The sequence below is a fragment of the Sesamum indicum genome, linkage group LG10 (genome assembly GCF_026168435.1).
Source record: "Sesamum indicum cultivar Baizhima isolate 11 linkage group LG10, ASM2616843v1, whole genome shotgun sequence".
Taxonomy (NCBI): Eukaryota; Viridiplantae; Streptophyta; class Magnoliopsida; order Lamiales; family Pedaliaceae; genus Sesamum; species Sesamum indicum.
This window is the reverse complement of record NC_142666.1, coordinates 3,295,579-3,306,059: the sequence shown is the minus strand read 5'-3', so window position 1 is coordinate 3,306,059 and position 10,481 is coordinate 3,295,579.

The following is a 10,481-nucleotide window of genomic DNA, read 5'->3' as shown; positions in this document are numbered from 1 at the left end:
ATGTTATCACAAAAAAAAAAAAAAAAAAAAGTTGTCGTAACGTAATATGCTTGTCATTTTTAAAAATTTATTGATAAATTGTGTGAAGCCACTAAACTGTTGGAATTTTCTTTTTATTTTTTCTTATATATGAGATCGATATTTTTCATTCAGTACCATCATTGTCATCATAAAACTCAAAATCCAGGTAAGGCCGCACCTGACTTGACTCGTCTGAAATCACCATCATCGACCACCCAATACTTGGAAGGCTAAAATCACAATCGTGGAACCGTACAAGTACAGATATTTGAACCCATAAATACTTCAAAATCATTTTGGGGCCAATGTGCGTCATTTTATCAAGAGAGTATCTTTATCTTTCCTCTCAATCTCACATCCGACTAATTTAAATATCGAAAGAGTTTAGCTAGGGACCTTCCAACAAGTCTAACGTACATTCCTTTTCTTCAAATCTCAAGCATTTATAATGATTGGACTGCTCTCGAGGTCTTACTGATCTCCAAATCGAAAAATACATATTAAACTTCATATATATATATATTGATCAATATTTTCACTATATATATGACTTTTTGTGCATGAAAGAAGTAATTGGCTCCCCCATTAATAAATGTCCCCTCTAAATTAATTAAAACTTGTGAAAAGGACCCAATTGCAACTTTTGCAACCATGAGCATGCAGGTACACTACCTAAAGACAAATATAATTAATGTATACATCAGAAATTTTGCAATAATGCATGCAAGCTATGGATTTTCAAGAATCAAAGAGGCCCTCTTTGGATATATGTATGTATGTACATATGAACCACACACACACACACATTAAACTTATATATATGTGGGGTATTAAGTAAGATTCTCTTTATTTTGTGTGCCCACGTGCACACACCACTCCCCAAATTCAATCAATATTAGTGGATGGAGCACACTCGATATATTGTCATAATTTAAATTAAATTAAATTATAATAATGTCGTTTAATAGTAGATTTAAATACACAAATATTTTCTATTATTTGTAAAATTGTAGGTACATTTTTTGATATGTCGGTGACAACTTATTCACAGCATAATTTAGTGAAAATTTATATTATTTATTGTCATTAGGTTGACACTATACATGAGTCACTAATCGTATCTAGTTACAACTTTGTACATATTTTTCGTCATTAATTCTTGTTAATAACATTTTTTACAATATAATAGTAATCATTAAAATCATAAAATTCACTATATCAGTGACAATATTAAAATTACGACTCGATTCTTTTTGGCATTGAATCTTCTATTGTTTTTTAGTGAGAATTATTGACAGAACAAAGTGACTAAAGAGATGCACGGTTATTATATATAAAACTAAGTGTATTTGAGGGTATTTTAGTTAAAATACATTGCCAACTAAAATTAATTATTCTACGATGCTCGCACTTAATAAATAGTATAGATATTTATAGTTTATTTATTTATTACTTCATGGGGTCTCTATATATTAATTTAAATATTTTTTTCTTGAAGGGATATAATTAAATATATGTTAAAATTTGTAATATTTATATTTGTTGTTGATATGGATGCATGTGAGCCAAATAATTGAGGGCCTACATTAAAGATAACAAAGATAAAAAGGACTAATTAATTATACATTTGGTAGCTAGCTAGAAGAGGGAAATTTGTATGGAATTAATTTCAAAATTTTGTAGAAAAACAAGATTTTAAAATTTAAAAGACAAAAATAAAATTATTACCCGTCCGACACAAGTTTTCTCCACACAAAATATTTTCGATCCAATTTGTACTGATCAATGTCACATCGTATTATGCTAAACTCCTATTCGAATACATACTGAATTGTGATTGAGTTGAACTAGGAACGTACGAAATATAAAATGAAAGATTGTGACTGTTCATATATACTAGCGTTAATTGATCCTCTTTTTTCAATTTACAAACATCGTTATTTATTATTCTCCGTTTCATATAAAGTTGGAAGAATGGAATAATTAAAAGATACTATATATATACTTTTTATTTTATTTATTTATTTTTAAAATAAATGGTATATACTTGGGAAGCAAAAGACGAATCTATGACAGCGATGATACTGGTGACAAATTAAAGACTACGACAATGATGATGAAGGAATTAAGAAAAAGTAGTATTTATATATATGTATATATATTAAGTATTGTCTGCAGATTGTATTCTACATAACAAATGCAGAGTAGGAAATAATTGAGCATGGGGTACGTAATCTGTATTCATGATTTTTAAAATCGACAAAAATACAAGCAATCTTCTGCAATATATGCGTAATATTCCTTTACAAAAGATTATAGCAAAATATTTTTTTATTTTTTTAAAATAAAGCAAAATATCCTTATATATAAGATGGTATAATTCATGTGCCATCTAGATAATTTTGTGATTTTTAATAATAAAATATTATTTATATAGTATATTAATATTTTTTGTTGTTTATAATAATACATATATTTTTATTAAAAAATAAAATTATATGCATATATAAAATTAACAAAAATAAAATAAAACCCACCCTTGGCCATCGCCGCCCAGGCCCTCCCCCTCCAGCCCCCCATGGTCGTCCCGGCCTTTTCTTCCGTCTAGCCTCCATCTCTCTCTCTCTCTCTCTCTCTCTATATATATATATATAATTTTAATTATATATAAATATATAATACATATATTTTAAATTAAATTTTGTGTTAATATATATTATGTCGTATACAATTTTACTTTTAGATCATTAATTCAAATTAATTAATTGGGCTATTGATCTTGTTAGTTAAATTTTGACCTTAGACTCAATCAAATTCAATGGTTATCAAATAAAGAAATATATATATATAATTTTATAATTTAAAATAAAATTAAAAAAATACATATGTATTGCACAAAATTGCACGAGGGACTTAATTGGTTTATTCTTAAAAATACAAGAGACTGAAGTATTGTTTTATCGTAAATAGATAAATTACTCATTTAAAATATCACAATAGGTAAATTGCATTGAATCCACTGAAAATCAGAGCAGACCGATCTGTTCGACCAGTTTAATCAAGTATTTAGTCAAGGGTCAAATCCAATTTTTATTGAAAAAAAATCGGTGTGTAGTGGCCAAAACTGGGAAACCTGTGAACTCAATTGACCCGTTTCACACCAAAAAATAATAATAATAATAATAAAACTGAACAAATTCACTTTACAATACTAAACTTAATATTTGGGGTTAATTTACAGCCTTATTTCGTGTTGTATCTTACAAAAAATGATTTTTCAAAAATATTCTTTTACAAGTAATTGAAATTTGAAGATGACAAATTAAATTGAAAAGGTAAATGAGAAATTAGTTAATGCACCATATCGAAAATATTCATTTCTATACAGTTTAATGCAATATACCCCTATAATATTATAAATGAGCAAATTACCCCCTATAAAAACAAATAACAATTTACTCCCGTCTAGGGAGGTAAAATTCTTAATTTTAAAAAATACAGGGAGTAAATTATGAATTTTTTTAATAAGGAGATAATTTGCAACTTTTCTATATATTATTTTGAAGTGAAGTACTTATCATATTAAATTGAATTATTTATATATTTACAACTTGCATTTCTTTTTCTCTAATTTTTAGTTTAGTTAATTTATATGTAATTAATTATATATGAATATATATATATATGCATATATTCGGATCCGACCAATGACCCAATAATTCAGTAATTTACTCAGTTCGATTCGATTTTAAAAATGTTCCCTTTTGTATTTTTAAAGAAAGAAATATCCATTTTTTTTACTTGTCAATGGTCCAATATAATTTGTTTGGTAGTATATATAATGAATTAGCACGCTGTATAGTGATTAACAATAAAAATAATAGTAATTTCAGCAATGTCTCAACTGGTTTTTGTATTCAGACCAAGAACAAATCAAATAATAGTCATAATATTATACTTCTGAAAATTGCAAATTGGTATCTTCGTAATAAAATACAAGATCTTAGGGATAAAATATCAAAAATTTTAAAATTTTCATTAAAAATATTAGTATTTTGTCATAATATAATTACTAGTGACAAAATATTGCGTATAGGATTGTCACTATAGTTAATTAGCTAGTGGCACATCTTTAATTATACAATGACAACACAAATAGGCGATTGCACTTTTAGTCCCATAGGATCGGAAGTTTAACACATTTAGTATTCTACTCTATGGAATTTTCAAGATGGTCTCTAAATTAAAATTCGACACATTTTAGCCAATATTTTACGAAATTTGCAAAATGGTTCCAAAATTTAAAAACGAAAGATCGACACATTTAGTCCCATAAATTAATCCCATAAAGCATAAATGAGTTCTTTTCAACTTGCATGTAAAAATCTCATAAAGCAGAGGACTAAAGATGTTGATTTTCGTGTTCTCATGTTCAATTTTTTTTCCCTAATTAGCATTAAATTTAAATTACATTTATTTAAATTTATATGAGAAAGACTAAATTGCAATTGAAAATGAAGAGTAAGAGATTAAATATTTTTTAAGAAAAATATAAGGGCAATATGAGAAAATCACCCATGGATGAAACAAATTTGAAATGAATTAAAAAAACAAGAATTATTTTGAAATTGAACTCAAATACCAGAGACTAAAATAAATTTTACCGACAACGCCCTTTACTTTCCAGAAGTAGAAGACAAGCCTTAGATTCTAGAATTTAGTCGCGATGTCCTCTAGAAGTCCTACGATAAAGAATGTATTCCATAAAATGATCCTGGTTCACATTTCAACGTCAAATCGTGCTATTCTGGCATCGCTAGTCTATCACATTTGGCAAGAACATAGCCGACGTAGAGTTTATAGTGTTAGTAGACCCGTAGAGACATTGATTTAGATTTATTATGATCAAATTAGAGATACAATTCTTAATGAGGATTTGTTGGAGCCCTTACAGAGATCAGTATTATATAGACTATGGAAAATCACTTGGACTTAATCACGGTCATACTTGTATAGATAATTTACTTTAATGAAATTTGTCGTTACCCAAAAATAATCCTGTCTTATATATGAAAGATAGGAAATAAAAAAATTATTAAAAAAAAGACTCACGACCCTATTTCAATAATTAAATTTTAGGTTGTAAATATGATGCCATCTTTGATTCAGGAAAAAATACAATTTTAATCTTGTAAGTATAGAAAGTGACAATTTTGATTATTTAGTCCTGCAATTAAAGATATTTGGCAATTTGAGAACCATTATGACCGAAAATGAACTCCAGCCTCAAAATCTGTTTGTTCCTCTCTCTCTCTCTCTCTCTCTCTCAAAATTGTTTTCTACCTCAGCGTTCTATGGTAAGAGCAACTAACGCCGTCAGCATTGACTAACGAAAGTGGGAAATGGACTATATTTCTTTTTATTTATTTATTTAGAAAGGATTTTTTTTTTGTCAATTTTATTAAGGAAAAAATGCAAACAACCCCCTTGTGATATCGCAAAATGAGCAAATTACCTCTTTAAAAAAAATAAATAGCGATTACCTTCCTATATTTTTTAAAATACAATAATTTGACCCCCTATGATTTTTAAAATGAAGCAATTTACCTCATTATACAGGGAGGTAAATTGCTTCATTTTAAAAAGTATATGGGGTAAATTGTTATATTTTTTTTCATAAAGAGGTAATGTGCTCATTTTCAATATCATATAGGGGTAAATTACTATTCACCCATTTTATTAATATAAGAGGTTTTCTGCATAAAACTAAAATACAAAGAAATTTTATGTAATTATTCCGTTTTTTTTGTTCAGGGGGTTTCTTGCCAATTATCTATTTTTCAAGGGGTAAATTGCATTATGTACTATCCTCGTATTCTCCCCATAGTTGATGCCTTTTTTTTTAATAAATAAAAGCGATAATTATATTATTATATCAATATTAAAATACATTGAGCAATTAAATAATATATTAGTTCAATTAATATATTAATATAACCAAGAGTAATCTTGTAAAATAATGACCATTTAATTTAATTTCAGAATAATCGAATGGTGGCAAAAAAATGGAACACTATTTCTTTGTATATCTATCGTGCAACATTTTCTACCATTTAATTTAATTCATGTATCGTATGTTCAACAGTATTACCAATAATTCTTATTTATATTATTCCCACCATTCAATAAATAAATTCGACAGAAAGATAATGAATACATGCAAGTTGGAACTAGTTTGAAATACTATTAAATACACATATTTTCATAAAACGTGTCTTTTTTTCGTGCATCAAAATTATAAACAACTAAATTTTCAACGTTCACAATATTTCTTAATAAAAATGTCTACATAGATATTAACATTTTTTTTCTCTGCATAAGAACTATATAAAAATCAAAACATGCACGTTTTCTACATCTACTTCAGATGAAAAATTTGAGCGGTTTATAAGCCTTAACGACTTATCTCCCTAACGAAACGCTCTTCGAAATAAAATTATGAGACTCAAAAGACGTCAGAATAGACATATATATCTGGCATAATGAGGCACTGACCCCATCACACACTGTTGTTAAAAATAAATTGAAGAAATTATTTAATTTTAGAAATAGATAAATTACAACGAGTTCCCACAATGTTTGAGGTAATTATAAATATACCTTTTTTATTTGATAAATTGCCAATACCCCTAATATTTAATAAAATTGTGTAAATCTTGGATAAAGGCATGAAAATATCAACTTCGCCCTTTTATTTAAAAAAAAAACAAAACTAAGTGACATGGTGAAATTTCCTTTTTACCCTTCTAGCCAATAAAAAATTGAGAAATTTTTAAAAAATAAGTAAAATTATTTTATACTTCATAAGGGTTTTTTAATCAATTCAATACAGAAAATCGAATGAAAATCATCGAAAACTAATAGAGTAAGCCAATTATTAAATAAATATCAAAATCAGAATTACTAATAATTTAACAAATAATTAAAAAACAATTCAGAATTATGTGAAGTTTTCCAAAAAAATCCATCATTGAAATATGAAAAGAATATGGGAAGAGGGGTTGAAGTCCATCATGGCTCCACTCTTGTCTTGGGAAAGTCAGAAAGTGAAGGAGTGATGTGGAAGTAAAAAAGTTTGATGAAATTGGTATATAATAATTTATATGTCAGAGACAAAAGTCCAAAGATTTGTGCAGAATTAATTTCAAAGATAGTAATTATTATGATTGGAACTGTCCGCAAAGGACAGCGGCAGAACCCGGAAACGGAAACCATCAAACTCTACCATACACAAATGTGCTCCAACTTCATTAGCCTATAATTTATGTGGACTAGTTTTTGGTCGCACTCGATTTTCGTGAGTATATAAAAAAAAAATTAATATGAGATAATAAAAAAAATTATGAACAAAATAAATTATAAATTATAATAAATATAGAAAATTCAAATGAGGAAAAAAATGTGGAGTAGTGGATGACTAAGAGGAAAAAAATGTTATATGAAATTATTAAAGAATATAGAAATTAGTATTTTTTAAATATTGGCACGACAAAAAATTTTCTTTGATAGTAGTGTAGAAAGATAGCTATACCGTATTTCTCTAAAATTTGGTGTGATGGCATATTGATTTACCCGTAGTTTATGAAATTATATCTAATATTTTTTATGTTTGTTTTATCTTGTAAATTAAATTTATCATTGGTCAAAATTCATCGGATTTTTTATTTGAGCAAAAAAATTTAAATGAAAGTTTATATTTTCTTTCTGATTGACTTATTAATCACTTATTGTAGGTCGAAAAAATCTTTTTCTGACCAAACTATGCTTATATATCTTCACACGATAATGAATGTGATGAGTATATCTTCACCTTACAAGGGTATTTCGGTCAGAAAATATTTATTTGACCTGCAATAAGTGCATATTAAGTCAATCGCGATAAATATGAATTTTCATTTATTTTTTTACTAAAATCAACAAGTTCGGTGAATATTAATTAATAGGAGATCAATTTGTTAAATAGAAACAAGCATTAAAAATATTATATATAATTTTTCAAACTATAAGAGATTTATATGTAATTACACCAAATTATAAAAATAGTACAGTTATCCCTATTTATATAATGCATCGATATTTAAAATATTATTTCACTTATAGTTCGATCAAGTCATTTTAAGATGTCAAAATAAAATTTAAATAAAAAAAATATTTTCAGTACAGCATAGACGGGCATGGTATTACCACGTCCGTCACACTTTGAACACAATAATTTCTTTTATATATGTATACGTTTCTGTGTGTGTATAATAAATAATATTTTATATTTTAGAATATACTATAAATAAAAATAAAATATATTAATCAATACATTATATTAAAAAAGAAAGAAAGAAAGAAAGAGAGATAATAAAATTGATCATCAATTAATATAAAATTTAGAAAGTTGAATAAATTAATTATCTTATCAGTTGAAGGGTACTTTTCACTTCACAAAAAATTAGCACAGTGGTGTCATTAACCACCATTTATGAGTGTGAAAATCTTTTCTTTTTATATTAGTATATATTATAAATTTACGGGACGTAGAGCAAGCATGGTATCACCTTGTCCGACAGGTTTTAAACACAGTAGTTTATATATATTATAAATTTGAGCACTATATGATTGAAAAAGTTTCTAAAAATAGTTTAAAGAAATGGTATTACCCAATTTAATTTAATTAGGGATAAATAAAAATGTCATCTCTTGAGAATTGGTCTAATTACACGTAAACCCCTTTTGATTTAAAAAATTACATCTAGTACTCTTAATATTTGCTTCCATCTAATAAATAGGTCCCTTCGTTAGTCAAAATTTAATGAATTTCTTAAAATTAACCAAAAAACTAAATAAAAGTTACTAGTTATTTTTTATTGATTTATTATTGGTTTATTGTAGATCAAGCAATTTTTTTTTACTAAACTAATCTTATAATGGTGAAAATATACCTCTCCATATGCATTAACGTGTGAAGATATATAAGTATAATTTGGTCATAAAAAGATTTGTTTGACCTACAATAAATCAATATTAAATCAATTGGAGATCTTTATTTAATTATTTATTAATATCAACAAAGCCGGTGAAATTTGACTAACGAATAGACTTATTTGTTAGAAAAAAACAAACTTTAAAAGTACTAAATATAATTTTTCAAACCACAGAAAATATACGTGTAATTACACCATATTTCAGGTGAGAAAAATGTAATCATCCCTTTAATTAGTACCTCATTTTCTTTCTAACATTATATTATTTTTTCTTTCACCGATATTATAATATTATGAATCACATTTATTTACTCCTAATATTATAAACAAAATGAATAAATTTTTCACTATAGTTGTATCATAATTTTTAATTATTCACTAATTGCATGTATACATATAGGTATATGTGCACGTATATAAATATATTTTTTGCATATAAATTTTATAGAATAGTTGTGCCACACCTAAATTCTATTGTAAAATTTTTATAAACCCGTATTGATGACTCATCGTCTTTACATGTATATAATATATGATCGTTTAAATTTTAAAATATATTATAAATAAAATAAAATGTATAAATTAATACATTATATTAAAAAAATTTAAAAAATAACTTAAAAATATTATCGATAAAATAATTAAAAATTTTAATACATTGATGTCTTTTATTTTTTTATATTAGTATAGATTACACATTGCCCATGTTGTGACATTGCGTTCGGGTGTGTATTTGTGCATCATAGCCTATGTGTACAATTATTCCCATGGAACATTTTTATTGGCAACTCTATTGGAAATATATATAAAAAATAAATAAAAAAGAAGATTAGGAATAAAAGTCAAGTAAAAATATTGATATTATCTTCTATGGTTTGTGAAAATAATAATTATAATCGTAATGAATATTATGCGAAAATTGTCATTATCAAACATTAATATAAAAGCTTATGTACAATTTCACAATAAACAATTAATAAGACATGTGTAACTATAATCCAATTCGATAGTCATTAACTATTAGGGATGATTATATTTTCTTTATTTGAAATTTAGTATAATTACATATAAATCTTTTATAATTTAAAAAATTACATTCAGTACCCTTTGATGTTAGTTTTCGTCTAATAAATAAATTTTTCTATTAGTCAATTTTCTGATATTAGCAAAAACATTGAATTGAAATCTATATTTACCCCTGATTGACTTATTACTCACTTATTATAAGTTAAATTATTTTTTTGGACGACAGTATCGTTATAAGGATGAAAATTTAGCTTCCCACATGTAGCAGCGTGTGAATATGTATAAGGGTAGCTTGGTAAAAAATAAAAATAAAAATAATTTGTTTGACCGGCAATATGTCAGTAATAAGTCAATCGAGTGCAAAAATAAATTTTAATTCAACTTTTTTTGCTAATATCAGCC